An 18,882-nucleotide genomic window follows, 5' to 3' on the forward strand; every position below is an offset into this window, starting at 1 on the left:
AAAGCCAGGACATGGAAGCAACCTAGATGTCCATCAGCAGAGGAATGGATAAGAAAGCCGTGGTACATATGCACAATGGAGTATTACTCAGCCATTAAAAAGAATACATTTGAATCAGTTCTAATCAGGTGGATGAAACTGGAGCCTATTATACAGAGTGAAGTAAGCCAGAAAGTAAAACACCAATACAGTATACTAACACATATATATGGAAATTAGAAAGATGGTAATGGTAACCCTATATGTGAGACAGCAAAAGAGACAGATGTTTAGAACGGACTTTTGGACTCTGTGGGAGAGGAAGAGGGTGGGATGATTTGGGAGAATGGCATTGAAATATGTATACTATCATGTAAGAAACGAATCACCAGTCTATATTCGATATAGGATACAGGATGCTTGGGGCTGGTGCACAGGGATGATCCAGAGAGATGATATGGGGTGGGAGGTGGGAAGGGGGTTCAGGATTGGGAACTCATGTACACCCGTGGCTGATTCATGTCAATGTATGGCAAAATCAATACGGTATTGTAAAGCAAAATAAAGTAAAAATAAGAATTAAAAAAAAGAATATATTTGAATCAGTTCTAATGAGGTGGATGAAACTGCAGCCTATTATACAGTGAAGTAAGTCAGAAAAACATCAAATACAGTATACTAACTTTTCCTTTTCATTCTAGGGGACTGGAATGCAAAAGTAGGAAGTTAAGAAACACCTGGAGTAACAGGTAAATTTGGCCTTGGAATGTGGAATGAAGCAGGGCAAAGACTAATAGAGTTTTGCCAAGAAAATGCACTGGTCATAGCAAACACCCTCTTCCAACAACACAAGAGAAGACTCTACACATGGACATCACCAGATGGTCAACACCGAAATCAGACTGATTATATTCTTTGCAGCCAAAGATGGAGAAGCTCTATACAGTCAACAAAAATAAGACCAGGAGCTGACTGTGGCTCAGATTATGAATTCCTTATTACCAAATTCAGACTGAAATTGAAGAAAGCAGGGAAAACTGCTAGACCATTCAGATATGGCCTAAATCAAATCCCTTATGATTATACAGTGGAAGTGAGAAATAGATTTAAGGGCCTAGATCTGATAGATAGAGTGTCTGATGAACTATGGAATGAGGTTCGTGACATTGTACAGGAGACAGGGATCAAGACCATCCCCATGGAAAAGAAATGCAAAAAAGCAAAATGTCTGTCTGGGGAGGCCTTACAAATAGCTGTGAAAAGAAGAGAGGTGAAAAGCCAAGGAGAAAAGGAAAGATATAAGCATCTGAATGCAGAGTTCCAAAGAATAGCAAGAAGAGATAATAAAGCCTTCTTCAGGGATCAATGCAAAGAAATAGAGGAAAAAGAACAGAATGGGAAAGACTAGAGATCTCTTCAAAAAAATCAGAGATACCAAGGGAACATATCATGCAAAGATGGGCTCGATAAAGGACAGAAATGGTATGGACCTAAGAGAAGCAGAAGATATTAAGAAGAGGTGGCAAGAATACACAGAAGAACAGTACAGAAAAGATCTTCACGACCAAGATAATCACGATGGTGTGATCACTCACCTAGAGCCAGACATCCTGGAATGTGAAGTCAAGTGGGCCTTAGAAAGCATCACTATGAACAAAGCTAGCGGAGGTGATGGAATTCCAGTGGAGCAATTTCGAATCCTGAAAGATGATGCTGTGAAAGTGCTGCACTCAATATGCCAGCAAATTTGGAAAACTTAGCAGTGGCGACAGGACTGGACAATGTCAGTTTTCATTCCAATTCCAAAGAAAGGCAATGCCAAAGAATGCTCAAACTACCGCACAGTTGCACTCATCTCACACGCTAGTAAAGTAATGCTCAAAATTCTCCAAGCCAGGCTTCAGCAATACATGAACCGTGAACTTCCTGATGTTCAAGCTGGTTTTAGAAAAGGCGGACGAACCAGAGATCAAATTGCCAACATCTGCTGGATCATGGAAAAAGCAAGAGAGTTCCAGGAAAACTTCTATTTCTGCCTTATTGACTATGCCAAAGCCTTTGACTGTGTGGATCACAATAAACTGTGTAAAATTCAGAGAGATGGGCATACCAGACCACCTGACCTGCCTCTTGAGAAATCTGTATGCAGGTCAGGAAGCAACAGTTAGAACTGGACATGGAACAACAGACTGGTTTCAAATAGGAAAAGGAGTACATCAAGGCTGTATATTGCCACCCTGCTTATTTAACTTAAATGCATAGTACATCATGAGAAACGGTGGACTGGACAAAACACAAGCTGGAATCAAGACTGCCGGGAGAAACATCAATAACCTCAGATATGCAAATGACACCACCGTTATGGCAGAAAGTGAAGAGAAACTAAAAAGCCTCTTGATGAAAGTGAAAGTGGAGAGTGAAAAAGTTGGCCTAAAGGTCAACATTCAGAAAACGAAGATCATGGCATCCGGTCCCATCACTTCATGGGAAATAGATGGGGAAACAGTGTCAGACTTTATTTTTTGGGGCTCCAAAATCACTGCAGATGGTGACTGCAGCCTTGAAATTAAAAGATGCTTACTCCTTGAAAGAAAAGTGATGACCAACTAGATAGCATATTCAAAAGCAGAGACATTACTTTGCCGACTAAGGTCCGTCTAGTTAAGGCTATGGTTTTTCCAGTGGTCATGTATGGATGTGAGAGTTGGACTGTGAAGAAGGCTGAGCGCCGAAGAATTGATGCTTTTGAATTGTGGTGTTGAAGACTCTTGAGAGTCTCTTGGACTGCAAGGAGATCCAACCAGTCCATTCTGAAGGAGATCAGCCCTGGGATTTCTTTGGAAGGAATGATGCTAAAGCTGAAACTCCAGTACTTTGGCCACTTCATGCAAAGAGTTGACTCACTGGAAAAGACTTTGATGCTGGGAGGGACTGGGGGCAGGAGGAGAAGGGGACGACAGAGGATGAGATGGTTGGATGGCATCACGGACTTGATGGACTTGAGTCTGAGTGAACTCTGGGAGTTGGTGATGGACACGGAGGCCTGGTGTGCTGCGATTCATGGGGTTGCAAAGAGTCAGACACTACTGAGCGACTGAAATGAACTGAACACATATACATGGAATTAGAAAGATGGTAATGATACCCTATATGCAAGGCAGCAAAACAGACACTGATGTACAGAACAGTCTTTTGGACTCTGTGGGAGAGGAAGAGTGTGGGATGATTTGGGAGAACGGCATTGAAACTTGTATAATATCATATAAGAAACGAATTGCCAGTCCAGGATGCTTTGGGCTTGTGCACTGGGATAGCCCAGATGGATGGGACGGGGAGGGAGGTGGGAGAGGGGTTCAGGATGAGGAACACTTGTATACCTGTGGCGAATTCATGTTGATGTATGGCAAAACCACTACAACATTGTAAAGTAATTAGCCTCCAATAAAAATAAATAAATTTAAATTAAAAAAAAATCACAGATGCTAGCAAGGGTGTGTAGAAGTGCAAATTTTGTACCCTCTTGTTAGGAATGGAAAATGCCATGCCCATTATGCAACAGTTTGGAAGTCCCTCCAAAAATTATTAAGATTCAAAAATTATCATAAGATCCAGCAATCACTTATTTCAGTTTATGTCCAAAGGAGATAAAACTAGAATGTCCAGGAGATATCTACAATTTCATATCCATTGCCACATTGTACACAACAAACAAAATAGAAAAACTGCCCAGTGTCCATGGGCACATAAATCAAGAAAGAAAATGTGGTGTATACATACACTGGAATGTGATTCAGCTTTTTTAAAATGAATGTTATCTTGTCATTTGCAGCAATGAATGAAGCTGGAGGATATTGGTAAGAGTGAAATAAGCTAGTCACAGGAGGACAAATACTGAAAAATTTCATTTTCTTGTGGCATCTAAAGGAAAATTCAGAGAAGTAGAGAATAGAATGATGGTTCCAAGAGCTGGGAAGAGGTTGATACAGGGGATGTCTGTTCAATGGTTATAAAATTTTAGTTGCAGAATGGAAAATTTCTAGAGTTGTGCTGGACAACAAGTTACATTGAGTTAACAGGACTGACTGGACACTTCAAAGCTTAAGAGGCAAAGCTGGACTGAACTTCCTCCATCTATGCCTGGAGGCTCTTTCTTTCTCAGACTCCTCTAGAACTGGATGTGGCATGTGTGTACCAACAGGGGATCCTGTACTGGGGGACTTGGGTGAGGGGGAAGGACTCATTCTGAGGCTCTAATATGAAAGAGTTTGAATGAGGGAAGTGGCAGAGTGATGAATCATGACCAAAAGAAATGTTATAAGACCTACTAAGAGATCAGATTTACTATTAAATGAAGGTGTGATTGATACAGTAAAGGGGCTTCTGAAACACAGTTTTGCACATTAAGAATCCTGTAGGGCTTCCCTGGTGGCTCAGTGATTATGAATCTACCTGCCAATGCAGGAGATATGAGCTCAGTCCCTGGCCTGGAAAGATTGCACATGCAATGGAGGAACTAATCCTGATTGCCACCAACTACCTGAGCCCATGCTCTAGAGCCCAGAAGCCACAACTACTGAACCCACGTGCCAAGTCTATGGAAGCCCAAGAGCCCTAGAACCCATGCTCTGCAACAAAAGAAGCCACAAAAGTAAGAAGCCTGTGCACCACAATTAGAGAGTTGCCCTGGCTCTTCACAAGTGGAGAAAAGCTTGCACAGCAATGAAGACCCAGCAGAGCCAATGAAACATTTAATAAAAATTAAAAAGAATCCTGCAAATATTTTCCTGAGTAGTGATGGGATGTGTCTTCCTGGGAAAAGGGTACTCACTTGGTATAAAATCAATGCATACAGTGAATATATATACTCTCTTTAATTTTTAACACATACACATTTATGGTGCATTGTGTTGGGAAATTTGAGGGGGGAGTTAATACCAGGAACGGTGATGTTGAGGGTGACAGATATCCAGGAAAACACAACACAAAAAATTCACACACACAAAAAAATTCACACATGGACACATACCCAGTTCCATGCACACAAACCTACACTATTAACCATAATACAGTTTCTTCCTGTACAGTAATCAGCCACAGTGCTCTACTTGTAAATTACTTTCTATCACCAGTGCTCCTAAACTCATTCCCAACAGGAATTTGGAATCAGTTTAGCCTCTATACTAAAACCAGTGAGAAAGGCCCAACTATCTCAACTACAAAGTCTTTTCTCCCAAAGTGAATGATTCTAGAATACATACCACTTTCACATCCTGAAAGGGCCACCTGCAAGTACAGAAGAGAAGACACTATGAGGGTAAGATCACATAGATGCACAGTCTTTGGTTCATTTGGTGATAGTAGAAAACTTGATGAGGAGCAGTTTGGAGTCCAGGGAACCCAGCAAGATCAGAGCACACATACTCAGGATGAAAGGCAAGACCTTTGCCTGGAGGATGAAATTCCAAATCCATTTGGTTTGAAAATTGAAGACTTCTTTTCCTAGAGGAAATGTTGCTGCAGGAGAGAGAACTCTGTACTCTACAGAGTGTAGTGGATGCTAATAATTTTAATATCCTGGGGACAGAGACATCATGAGTTGACAATAAGACTCTCACTCAACATTATCCCAATTAAGAGAATCATCTCTATCTGAAACTAACAGATTCTATTCTATTAAGAATCATAGCTTAATTCTACTGAAAGAGAAATGAAAAAGTATTTCTATCTCAGACCAGAAAACAAAACAGCTTGCCTTGGAGACACACGGAGTCTCTTCGGTCCTGTCACAAGCTGAATTGACTGGCAGGTCCTCAGTGAAACCTAGAGGGACATAGAGTAGCTGTTAGAACAGTGGTGAGGCTGTTCAGGAATCATGCAGGGGGTTTTCACTTTGTGTGGACACAGGGTGGTGTGTATGGATGCAGGAGGTTAATAAGCATGAGCTGAACTTGATCCATCCTCTTTGGAGGAGGAAGGAAAGTAAAGAGGAGGAGGAAGGAAATGAAAGCAGAGCTTTGGCTTTCTAGCTAGGAAGAACCTAATCAAGAAGAAATATTCATTCTAAAAAAAGGAAAACTCTAAAATGTGTGTATTGTTCAATGAAAGATACCCATGGCTCCTTCTGCTTATTTTGAGCTCTTGCTAAGTTGACATGGTGTTTTGAGTTTTTGCAGATCACTCTTACTCCAGGATCCACAGTTGCTGCTACTCCACTCATCATGTTTCCTATGAGACTTTGTACTTGATTAAAAGTAAACTCTGTAGAGGACTGAATTCAATCCTGGGCAAAGTGTGCTATTCTATTAATTCACTAATCAAGTGTTTTAAATAAAATAAAATGTACAAGATTTGATAATACTGAATTCCTATCATTTAAAAACAACCCCTATGAATAATATCATATTTTTATATCAGTATTTGTTTTATACACAGTGTGTGCATGTCCACTGAATCAGACCCTGTCCACACTAACAGGGGTGATATGTATAGTGGGACAGTTGATTAGAGAAAGCACAGTTCCTCCACCAGGTCTTCCTGGGGAGCTAGCTACATGGAGTAGCTGAGCTGTCAGGACACTTGGAGAGGATACTAACCAATCACTCAGTGATTCTCTCTCTCTCTTTTTTTTTTTTTTTTAATGGGACGTAGGGTGGTAGAGTGTATGCATGAGGGAGGTTAGCAACTATGGATTGAGCTGCTGTTGAATCATCCTCTTTGCTGGATGAAGGAGAGGAGCAGGAAAGAAATTAAACAGAGCTTCTGCATTAAACTAGTGATAACCTAAATGACGGGGAAAAAAGAAACACTAAAATGCATGTCAGCTTTCAATGACACAGACCCATGACCCTACTCCTGCTTTTTTAGAGCATCTTTTAAATGGCCCCTGTCTTCTGTTTTTTTTCCCATATCACTGCCTCTCCAAGATCCACATTTGTAGCTCTTGAGCTTAACAAGTTTTCTATGAGATTTTTTTTTCTTGATTAAAAGAAAACAATGTTTGCATGTCCACTGAGTCAGTGGCTATTTGCACTCACAGAAGTCATGCATTTAGTGGGACAGTTCATTATGGAGAGGACACATAGGGTGAACACTGACTGTCTCTGATTCTGCTGTTCAGGAGATTGTAAAAAGAGTAATGGTTGTTAGACTAACTACTAAGTTCCACTGTGAGATATATTTGATATCTTCCCTTGAGTGTATGCTACATGGTTTAATCAATGCAAGTCTTGTGGTAATGTCACCCAGTACAATGAAATATTTCCCTGATTATAATCTGCTTTTCTCCTTGTTTAAGCAATCACACTAGCACCAACAGATACGACCTACATTGTCTACATAAGGCCACAGAGTTGACCAGGAGGATGTTAGTCCTGAGGCTCCATTCTTACTACTGACTGAGCCAAAGGTGGCTGTTAATTCACCTTTGGTTTTCCTGGATTTCATGACCACTGAGCTCACTTTATAATGAACATAAGGGTCTGGACCCCTGGACCTGCTAATACTTCCAGGGATGGACACAGATGCAGGGATCCCCTTGCTCCATGACTAGGATTTCAAGGCTGAGTGATAAGTGCAGGTCAGGGGTCCAGAGCAGTCACACTGGGACCACCCACAGGTTCTCAGTTTGGCTTTTCCACTTAGAAGATCAAGAGCTTGCATCAGTTTTCTCAGCACCATCTCCATCTGTAGAAAATGAATATTAAGCAAACTTGAACGGTTGAGTTGAGAAAAGAATCAGGTAATGTATAGCCAGTGTGCAGTGGTGATGAGAAGTGTTTAGAAACTTCACATTTGACTTATTCTGTGTAAGAGGTAAATATCTTCTGAAGAAAGACACACACACACACACACACACACACAGAACTTCAAAATCTCAGCACACGGGCCCACACATTGGCCCCCAAGCCTGATTCACACAAATCCACAGCATCTAAATGATGGAGTCGTTTTGGAGACCATAGAACACAGACATTGTTCTTTCCTGGGGCATCAGTCTCTTCTCTGCACTCCCAGCCCTTACCCTCAGTAGGATTCGAGCATCACGGTGCCTCTCTAACCAGAGCAAGACAGAGAGCCCCACCTGAATCAACTAGATTGTTCCTCAGCAGAGGGATGGTCCCTGAATATTTACCATGTTCATAGACTGCTCCGGATTCCTGTATTGGAGAGAAGCAAACAGTGTGGGGTGTCAGCATCATGTGTGCTCTGCAGTAAGTCTTCTGTTATCTGATTTTGGTCCTCAGATAACTAAAACTCTTCAAATCAATGCCCACTCTCACAATTAAACAGAGGGGACCCCTGTTGAAAACTCTGGAGTATCTTACATAATATCTGAAGTTTCGATTTTAGCAACAATTACAAAATTGTTTTTGAAGCAGGAAAAATTTCTACTGAGCAAAGTACCTACAGTACTACAGGTACCAAAAATGCTATCTTCTTAAAAAGTACTTTTGAATCAAGCCTATGTTGATAATATATTTATCCAGAATATTTCACCAGCCAAGAAACTGCATACATCAGTGATAACGTATATGTCAGATTACTGTAACTGTATTTGGCTGAATGAAAACAAAGAAGTGAAGCAACACCATTATCCCAGATAAAGCCAGGTGAGCTTACCTTCGGAGTCCTCATAGGCTGTTTCTCAGCCCAGGCCTCACGCCGTTTCACCACCAGGTCCTCCTGGGGAGTTAGAGGGACACAGAATAGCCGTTGGGACACAGGTGAGGCTGCTCACCAATCACTCCGTATTATTGTTTGTTTGTTTGTTTGATGGAGACATTGGGTGCAGTGTGTGCATGAGGGAGTTTAGTAACTATGGACTGAAAGGCTGTTGAATCATCCACTTTCTGGATGGAGAGCAAAGGAGAGGAGCAGGAAAGAAATGTAACAGAGCTTCTGCATTTTAACTAGTGGTACCCTAAACAATGTGGAAGATAGAAACACCAGAATGCATGCCAGCTTTCAATGAAATCGACCCATGACCCTCCTGCCTGTTTAGAGCTACTGGTAAATCACCCCCTCTTGCAGATTTCTCTCTAGATCACTCCCGCCACAGAATTCAGTTATAGCTATTATATTTACCTAGTCTTCTATGAGACTTTGTTCTTAACTAAAAGAAAACTCTGTTAAGAGGGCTGAATTCAATCATATCTTTCCAAATAGCTTCTATCAATCATGTAATATTTTTTCCCAGTCTTCATTTTCCAAAGAATGTTTGCATGTCCACTGAGTCAGTGGCTGTCCACAATCACAGAAGTCATGCATTTAGTGGGAAAGTTCATTATGGAGAGGAAGCATGGGGTGAACGCTGACACTGTCTGACCCAGGTGTACAGGAGATTGACAACAAGAGGCATTGTTAGTAGGCTAACTATCAAGTTCTACTATGAGATCTATTTGAAACTTTCCCTTGAGTGTGTTCTACAGGGTTTAATCCCTATAAGGCTTATGGTAATGTCACCCAGTGCAATGAAATCTCTCCTTGATGATAATCTTCTTTTTTCCTTGTTTCAGCAATGAAAGTAGCACCAACAGAATGACCTACATTGTCTATACAAAGCCATACAACTTTCAGAATATGTGACTTCACCAGGTGGATGAAAGTCCCAAGGTGCTTTCAGACTAATGGCTGTGCCAAAGTTCGCTGTTAATTCACCTATGCTTGCCCTGGGTTCCATGACCTCTGATCCCACCTTATAATGATGGGCATGGTCTGGATTTCTAGCTGCTAGTACCTCCAGGCATGGACATAGATGCAAGGAGCCCCTTGCTCCGTGACTAGGATTTCAAGGCTGAGTGATCAGTACAGGTCAGGGGTCCAGAGCAGACACACTGGGACCACCCCTTGGTTCTCTGTTTGGCTTGTCCACTTAGGAGGTCAAGAGCTTGGGCCATTTTTCTCAGCACCATGTCCAGCTGAGGAAAATGAATATTAACCAAACTTGAGGAATGGCTGAGCTGAGGAAAGAATCAGGTAATGTATAGCCAGTGTGCAGTGGTGATAAGAAGTGTTTAGAAAGTTCACAGTTGACTTGTGCTGTATGAAGGCAATATTTACTGAGGAAACACACACAGGCAGAGCTTCAAAATCTCACCACATGTGCCAATTTATGGGCTCCCAAGCCTGATTCACACAAACTCACAGCATCTAAATGACAGAGTTTTTTCCAGAAACTATAGATACAGACATGTTCTTTCCATGAGATCAATCTCTTCTCTGAATCCCATAGCCTCCCACCCCTTGCAGGAAGCCCGCCTTAGGGCGACTCTCCAAACGTAGTCTGCAAGAGAGCCCCACCTTGAACAGCTAGATTGTTCCTCAGCAAAGGGATAATCCCCCTGAACATTTACCGTGTTCATATGCTGCTCCGTAAGTCTGTGATTAAAGAGAAGGAAACAATATGAAGATGTCAGCATCATGTGTTCTCTGCCGGTAAGTCATCTGTTATCTAATTTTTGTCCTTAGATTACTATAACTCTTTAAGTCAATGGCTCCAAAAGAAAACAGAAAGGACCCTTATTGAAAAGGCTGGACTCTTTCACGTAAGAGCTTTCACTTTCAATTTGACTAACAATTACAAAATTATTTTTGATGCAGGAAAAATTTATACTGAGGAAAGTACCTACAGAGTAATGGATACTGTTTTTTTTTTTTTAATGTCCTTTTGAATCAAGTCTGTGTTGATAATAGACTCATCCTCAATTTTTCCCCAGTCAAGGAATTGCATACATCAGTGATAATATACATTGTCAGATTACTATAACTGTTTTCCACTCAAAAAAATTAAAGAAGTGAAGCAACAGCCTTATCCCAATAAAGACAGATAACCTTACCTTCAGGGTCCACAGAGGCTGTTCCTCAGCCGAGGCCTGGTGCACTTCCACCACCAGGACCTTCTGGGGACCTAGATGGACACAGAATAGCCATAAAAACAATGGTAAGGCTGCTCACCAATCACTCAGCAGTTTTTTTTTTTTTTTTTTGATGGGGACATGTGATAGAGTGTATGTGTAAAGAGGTCAGTAACTATGAACTGAGCTGCCTTCGAATCATCCTTTTTGCAAAAGGAGGAGGAGAGCAAAAGGCAGGGAACAGGAAAGAAATGAAACAGATTATGCCTTTTATCTAGTGAAACCCTAACGGCTGGGGAAAAAAGAAACACTGAAGTGCACGCCAGCTTTCAGTGACGGAGACTCATGACCCTCCTGCCTGTTTAGAGTTTCTGCTACATCATCCCTGTCTTCTAGATTCCTTCGTAGATCACGGCCTCCCCAGGATCCACCATTATAGCTAATGCACTTACTGAGTCTTCTGTGAGACTTTGTTCTGGATTAAAAGCAAACTCTGTTAGATGACTGAATTCAATCCTACCTTTCCAAATAGCTATTATCAATCTTGTGATTTTATTTTTCAGTCTTCATTTTCCAAGTAATGTTTGCATGTCCACTGAGTCAGAGGCTGTCCACACTCACAGAAGTCTTACATTTTTGGATCAGTTCATTATGGTGACTTTCACACTAATAACCTTGCCAAAGCTGGCTATTAATACACCTGTGTTTGCCCTGGTTTCATGACCACTGAGCCCAACTTAAAATGATGGGCACAGTCTGGACCTCTGGAGCTGCCAGTACCTCCAGGCATAAACATAGATTCAGGGACCCCCTTGCTGCATGACTAGGATTTCAAGGCTGAATAATAAGGGCAGGTAAGGTCTTGTTGTGTGTAAGAAGGAAACATCTACTGAGGAATCATACACACACACACAGAGCTTCACAATTACACCACATGGGCCCACACATGGGCCCCCAACCCTGATTCACACAAACCCTCATCTTCTAAATGATGGAGTTGTTTTCAGGGATCACTGAACATAGACACTGTTCTTTCTTTGAGATCAGTCTCTTCTCTGCACCCCCAGCCCTCACCCCCTGTAGGAATTCAGCATCAGGGTGACTCTCCAAACAGAGCCAGTCAGAGAGCCCCAACTTCATCAACTAGATTGTTCCTCAGCAGAGGAATGATCTATGAATATTTACCATGTGCGTAGGCTGCTCTGCATGCCTGTGAGTAGAGAAAAGAAAACAGTGTCAGGATGCCAGCATCTTCAATATTATGCATTCAGGTTTTTCATTCTCATTTTTCTCTCATAAAACCAAATGGTTTAAGTTTGTTTCTTTGTTTAACTCAAAATGTTGTTTAGTCATAGCCCAAAAGAAAACAGAGGATGCCTGTGGGAAAGGCTGGAGTCTTCCCTGGAAAATCTCTCCAGCCCACCTTAACCAGCAATTAAAAATTTTATTTCAAGAAGGAACATTTTCTATGGAGGAAAGTTCTCCCAACTACAGTTTTGAATTTACACTGTCATTTGTTCAAAATGTTATTTTGAATAAGTTATCTGCCAAGAAAGACTCAAGATTAATCCATCAAATTAAAAACCATATCAGCTGTCTTGAATATTTTGAAACTTTATCCGAATTCAGCAAAAAAGTAAAGTCATAAAGCAACACTTTTATCTCAGATAAATAAGGAGCACTTACCACAGAGGTGGGCAAAGCCTCTTCCTCCAACTTTGAATTGGATAGCTCCTCCAGCTGGTCCTCAGGGAGCTCTAGGAGGACATAGAGGGATTGTCACGACACCTGTGATTCTGACGGGAAGACCTTATTAATGCAGACATTTGGGGGAAGTGTACGGATGTGGGTGCTTAATAAGTGTGGTCTGAAATCTGTTGGACAACCTTCCTGGTGGGTGAGGGAAGGCTAAGGAGATGGATATTTCAGAAATGATTCAGAAAGCCTTTAACTTTCTAACTAAGGGGAACCTGATCGACTTGAAATTGTCAGTCTGACAAAGATAAACAGTAAAAAACACACTATGTTTCAGTAGCCATGTACAGTTGTAAGACGTGGACCATAAAGAAGACTGAGTGCCAAAGAACTGATGCTTTAGAATGGTGGTGCTGAAGAGATTCTTGAGAGTTCTTGGACAGCAAGGAAATCACACCAGTTAATCCTAAAGGAAATCAACTCTAAATAATATTCATTGGAAAGACTGACGCTGAAGCTTCAATACTTTGACCTCCTGATGTGAAGAGCAAACTCTCTGGAAAATCCCCTGATACTGGGAAAGATTGAGGGCAGGAGGAAAAGGAGGGGCCACAGAGGATGAGATGGCTGGATGGCATCACCGATTTAATGGACATGAATTTGAGCAAACTCCAGGAGATAGTGAAGAACAGGGAAGCCTGGTGTGCTGCTGTCCATGGGCTCACAAACAGTCAGACACAACTTAGCAATTGAGCATTGTGATAAAAGATACATTGTATTTATTATTTTCATAACTTTTAAGAATGAAAAAGTTATATAGCATTTTCTATACTCACAATGTGGTGTACCTACCAACACCGTCTACATCTAAATATTTTTCATTAGATCCGATACAACTTCCGTACCCATTAAGTCATAATCCACCTTCCTTCTTGCCTCTTGGCTTTGGCATAATTTCTATTTCCAGTTTCCATGAGTTAGCCTATCCTATGTACCTTAAACCAGTGGAATCATACAACATTTGTTTTTCTGTGTCTGCCTTATTTCACTAACCATTATACATTTTGTATTATTTGGTCCATTCATGTTGCAGCATATTTTAATCCTTAATTCATTTTCATATTCCATTTGAATATATATCATATTTCTTATATTCATTCATCACATGATGGTCTTTGGGTTGTTTCTATCATTTGAGTGCTATTAATACACTGTGAACATTAGTGCACAGATTTCTATATGGTACCATAATGGTGATAAATAATATTGTGCATATTTAAAATACCACTGAATGTAACAATATAAAGTGTGAATCTAAGGTGAACTATGGACTTTTAATTACTAAAAACTTATTATCTCACTAATTATAATAAATGGAAGAAATATATGTTATCTGTGAGTATCATATGATAGCAGAAATTGAAGTGATAGGATAGAGCAATTTACTGTATTATCTGTATAACCTTTATGTCAATGTAATCCTGTTCTAAGTAAAGTTTAATAATTTAAAGAAATCTTGAATCATGGCTTCAGGGAGGAAGATATCACAGCTTATGTTAAAACAGTTAGCTAGTGTCCAAACCATAGCTAGAGACCATCTCCAATCTTGAGCATGAACCAAATGTTGAATTTAAAATGCATCTTTCCTCCCATAGTTAAAACAGTGCCAACAGAGATAGTAAGTTTCAGTTTAAACACATGAGATAAAAGAAGAACATAGCTTAATATTTCATAATTTTTTCTTAAATATGAGACACTAAACATACTACAACAATTATTCTTGAGTGAACTTAATGAGAAAATTTCCACAGTACCTTCAACTGTGTCAGTTATAGGGTGCAGCCTGTTTCGTGGCCAACTACGAAACCTCCTGACCCAGCTGGTAGTGGAAGTTCTTGATCTCTGAGGGATGTTTCTTCTGGTCTTCTGGGCAAAACATCCTGGGAAATGCATTATAATGGAGAGAGCTGTTGACATTTTGCTGGCAGAAGACCACCCAGAAACTAATAACAGTTGACCCAGAGTTCAATCCTCTGGGCCCCTTCCTTACCAGACACCTAGCAGAAGGCCCGAGCAGAAGGTCCTACTTGGCATCTTGCACCCAACAGACTGGTTGTGCAGGCAAACATCTCTGTTTAACTGAGACCTAGAAGCTCAGCAGAGCATGGAGACCATGCCTGATGGGCTGGATTCAAATCCTGTTTAGGAGAAGCAGGTATTTGGGAAAGACATATGGTTCCCTCTTTGCCTCAGTTCCTTGTCCTGAGTTGGAGAAATGTTAATATGGCTTATTTTTAGTGTTATGAGACCAAGAATGATTAAATGTAGGTAAAATTTTGGAAAAATAAAGGAGGGATTCCCTGGCAGTCCAGTGGCTAAGAATCTGCCTCACAATGCAAGAGATGGGGGTTTGATTTCTGGTCAGCACACTAGGGTCCCACATGCCTCAGAGCAACTAAGCCCATATGTTGCAACTACTGAACCCAAGCACCTCAACTAGAGAGTCAGTGCCCTGCAATGAAAGATCTGCATGATGCAGCGAAGATCCCATGTGCCACAACCAAGACCCAATGCAGTCAAATAAATGAATTCAGTTCAGTTCAGTTCAGTTCAGTTCAGTCACTCAGTCGTGTATGACTCTTTGCGACCCCATGAGTTGCAGCACACCAGGCCTCCCAGTCCATCACCAACTCCCGGAGTTCACTCAGACTCACGTCCATCGAGTCAGTGATGCCATCCAGCCATCTTATCCTCTGTTGTCCCCTTCTCCTCCTGCCCCCAATCCCTCCCCGCATCAAAGTTTTTTCCAATGAGTCAACTCTTTGCATGAGGTGGCCAAAGCACTGGAGTTTCAGCTTTAGCATCATTCCTTCCAAAGAAATTCCAGGGCTGATCTCCTTCAGAATGTATTGGTTGGATCTCCTTGCAGGCCAAGGGACTCTCAAGAGTCTTCTCCAACACCACAGTTCAAAAGCATCAATTCTTCGGTGCTCAGACTTCTTCACAGTCCAAATCTCACATCCATACATGACCACAGGAAAAACCATAGCCTTGACTAGATAGACCTTAGTTGGCAGAGCAATGTCTCTGCTTTTGAAAATACTATCTAGGTTGGTCATAACTTTTCTTCCAAGGAGTAAGCATCTTTTAATTACATGGCTGCAATCACCATCTGCAGTGATTTTGGAGCCCCCCAAAATAAAGTCTGACACTGTTTCCCCATCTATTTCCCATGAAGCAATGGAACTGGATGCCATGATCTTTGTTTTCTGAATGTTGAGTTTTAAGCCAAATTTTTCACTTTCCTCTTTCACTTTCATCAAGAGGCTGTTTAGTTTCTCTTCACTTTCTGCCATAAGGGTGGTGTCATCTGCATATCTGAGGTTATTGATATTTCTCCCAGCAATCTTGATTCCAGCTTGTGTTTCTTCCATTCCAGCGTTTCTCATGAAGTACTCTGCATATAAGTTAAATAAGCAGGGTGACAATATACAGCCTTGACGTACTCCTTTTCCTGTTTGGAACCAGTCTGTTGTTCCATGTCCAGTTCTAACTGTTGCTTCCTGACCTGCATACAGATTTCTCAAGAGGCAGGTCAGGTGGTCTGGTATGCCCATCTCTTTCAGAATTTTCCACAGTTTATTGTGATTCACACAATCAAAGGCTTTGGCATAGTCAATAAAGCAGAAACAGAAGTTTTCCTGGAACTCTCTTGCTTTTTCCATGATCCAGCAGATGTTGGCAATTTGATCTCTGGTTCCTCTGCCTTTTCTAAAACCAGCTTGAACATCAGGGAGTTCACGGTTCACGTATTGCTGAAGCCTGGCTTGGAGAATTTTGAGTGTTACTTTACTAGCGTGTGAGATGAGAGCAATTGTGCCATAGTTTGAGCATTCTTTGGCATTGCCTTTCTTTGGAATTGGAATGAAAACTGACCTTTTCCAGTCCTGTGGCCACTGCTGAGTTTTCCAAACTTGCTGGCATATTGAGTGCAGCACTTTCACAGCATCATCTTTCAGGATTTGAAACAGTTCAACTGGAATTCCATCACCTCCATCCACTAGCTTTGTTCGTAGCGATGCTTTCCAAGGCCCACTTGTCTTCACATTCCAAGATTTCTGGCTCTAGATGAGTGATCACACCATCATGATTATCTGGGTCGTGAAGATCTTTTTTTGTACAGTTCTTCTATGTATTCTTGCCACCTCTTCTTAATATCTTCTGCTTCTGTTAGGTCCAGACCATTTCTGTCCTTTATCAAGCCCATCTTTGCATGAAATGTTCCCTTGGTATCTCTAATTTTCTTGAAGAGATCTCTTGTCTTTCCCATTCTGTTCTTTTCCTCTATTTCTTTGCATTGAATGCTGAAGAAGTCTTTCTTATCTTTTCTTGCTATTCCCTGGAACTCTGCATTCAGATGCTTATATCTTTCCTTTCTCCTTTGCTTTTCCCCTCTCTTCTTTTCACAGCTATAAATAAATAGAAAAGTAAAGGACTGGTGTTTCATAATAGCTCTGTAAGTGTTCAGTCTTGAATGATGGCAAGAATAAGGTGGATGTTTAGTAGTAGTTGAAGGCAAAAAGGGCATTTGGCTTGCTCCAATAAGTAAGAATGGAAGCTTATTCTTCATCTTTTTCACAGAAACAAGGTTTCACATGGAGAGTATCTATTATCACCTCTTCTGACACCCAGCATTCTTTGGGAGGAAAGGAGGACAAAGTAGGGGCTGTAATCCATATGTTACTTTGGCGGTTGTTGAAATTTAGAGAGATGAAGTGACTTTCCAAGAGCCACACAATGATAAAGAGTGAATCTGGGACAGGACTGTAGTTGCTTCCCTGAGGACACAGATGCCTGCACCTCTGACACCTGTGCTGAATCCCTGAACCAGGAGCTCAGCCCTCCAACACTCAAATTCTCCTCCCCCTAGTTTTCTGTTGATGAGAGCTGATGCCTGAGCCCAAAAAGAGTTCAAATCCTCCTTCCTCCATTTGTCTCTGTATTTCAGTTCCTGATCCAAAATACATGTTTCTTCTGAGAAAAGCCCCTCAGAAAGACCACAGGATTCCAACTCTTCCATCCTCCCAAGCCTCTTCACACATTCAACCATCCCCTTGATAAGTGGCCTGTGGTCTCTTTGGCCACCAATTTGCTCAGAGCTCAGAACGTTCTAAACCAAAGGCCACATGATAGCTCTACCAAGAATTAGCTTCCCTTACACTGACCAAGTCTGGATGAGCAGTTAATGTGAGGTGAGTTAGCCCTCTGTGCTAGGCTTTAATGGCTTAAATAAGTCTGTGATGCTCAAAGTCTCACAGTTGATCTGAGCGCTGATTTGAACAGCATGGATCAAGCGCTAGCTAAGAATGGGCAGGAGTTCAGGTCTGTCCTCACTAAAATTCTGACCTCATCAACTCCTCATCATGCTCTAGACCTTGTAGTGGAAGACAACAGAGCCCCATATTCTTTTTGAAAGTCATGTCTATACTCACAACCTGGAGACTACAACCCAAGAATCTCCTTGAGGATCAACAGAAAGACCCTCTTTCCCTCAGTGACCAAATGTTTATCCTACTAACCTGACTTGGGGCTTCCTGGGTGGCTCAGATGGTAAAGTGTCTGCTAACAATGCAGGAGACCCAGGTTCGATCCCTGGGTCAGGAAGACCCTTGGGAGAAGGAAATGACAACCCACTCCAGTACTCTTGACTGGAAAATCCCATGGATGGAGGAGTCTGGTAGGCTACAGTCCATGGCCTCACAAAGAGTCGGACACAACTGAGCGACTTCATTTTCACTAACCCAACAGCACTGCCCCATCTCACCAAATTCCCTGGCAACAGCTAAACAGTGATCCTGTCCATAACAACCCATGGAAATCCCACCAGTAAACCCCAGTGTCTTTCCTTTTTTTTTTTTTTTACTTTATTTTACTTTACAATACTGTATTGGTTTTGCCATATATTGACATGAATCCACCACGGGTGTACATGCGATCCGAAACATGAACCCCCTCCCACCTCCCTCCCCACAACATCCCTCTGGGTCATCCCTGTGCACCAGCCCCAAGCATGTCTTTCCTTTTTTAAAGTCTCTGGATTTATACTTCTAGGGCTTGTAGATTTGGGCAGCTACACTTAGAAGAGTTGAGCTGTAATTCCCTTTTCCTGTAATATCCATTGCTGGGGAGACCTCACGGTTCTCCTACTTCAGGTCTTTCCATCTATTCTCTGGTAGGATGGGCGCAAAACTGGCACTGGAAAATTGTATATTTTTCTAAATTTAGGAATATATTTAAGGCAGCCAGCTGACCGAAGAATCAAAATGTAATTTAAGGAATGAGGAAAAACTATAAA

The 18,882-nt window shown here is 41.5% G+C and overlaps 1 protein-coding gene across 1 annotated transcript in view; it reads left to right on the forward strand.

Annotated features, from left to right (window-relative positions):
* The window catches only part of LOC138416286 (ankyrin repeat domain-containing protein 26-like), a 111,053-nt gene extending 109,698 nt beyond the window's left edge, over window positions 1-1,355 (forward strand). The window contains exon 6 of the mRNA XM_069545106.1: window positions 681-1,355. The gene's annotated coding sequence lies outside the window, so the exon portion shown is untranslated. The remainder of the gene's footprint in view (window positions 1-680) is intronic.
* The last annotated feature ends 17,527 nt before the right edge of the window (window positions 1,356-18,882 follow it).

The sequence above is a fragment of the Ovis canadensis genome, chromosome 12 (genome assembly GCF_042477335.2).
Source record: "Ovis canadensis isolate MfBH-ARS-UI-01 breed Bighorn chromosome 12, ARS-UI_OviCan_v2, whole genome shotgun sequence".
In the NCBI taxonomy this organism is placed as follows: domain Eukaryota; kingdom Metazoa; phylum Chordata; class Mammalia; order Artiodactyla; family Bovidae; genus Ovis; species Ovis canadensis.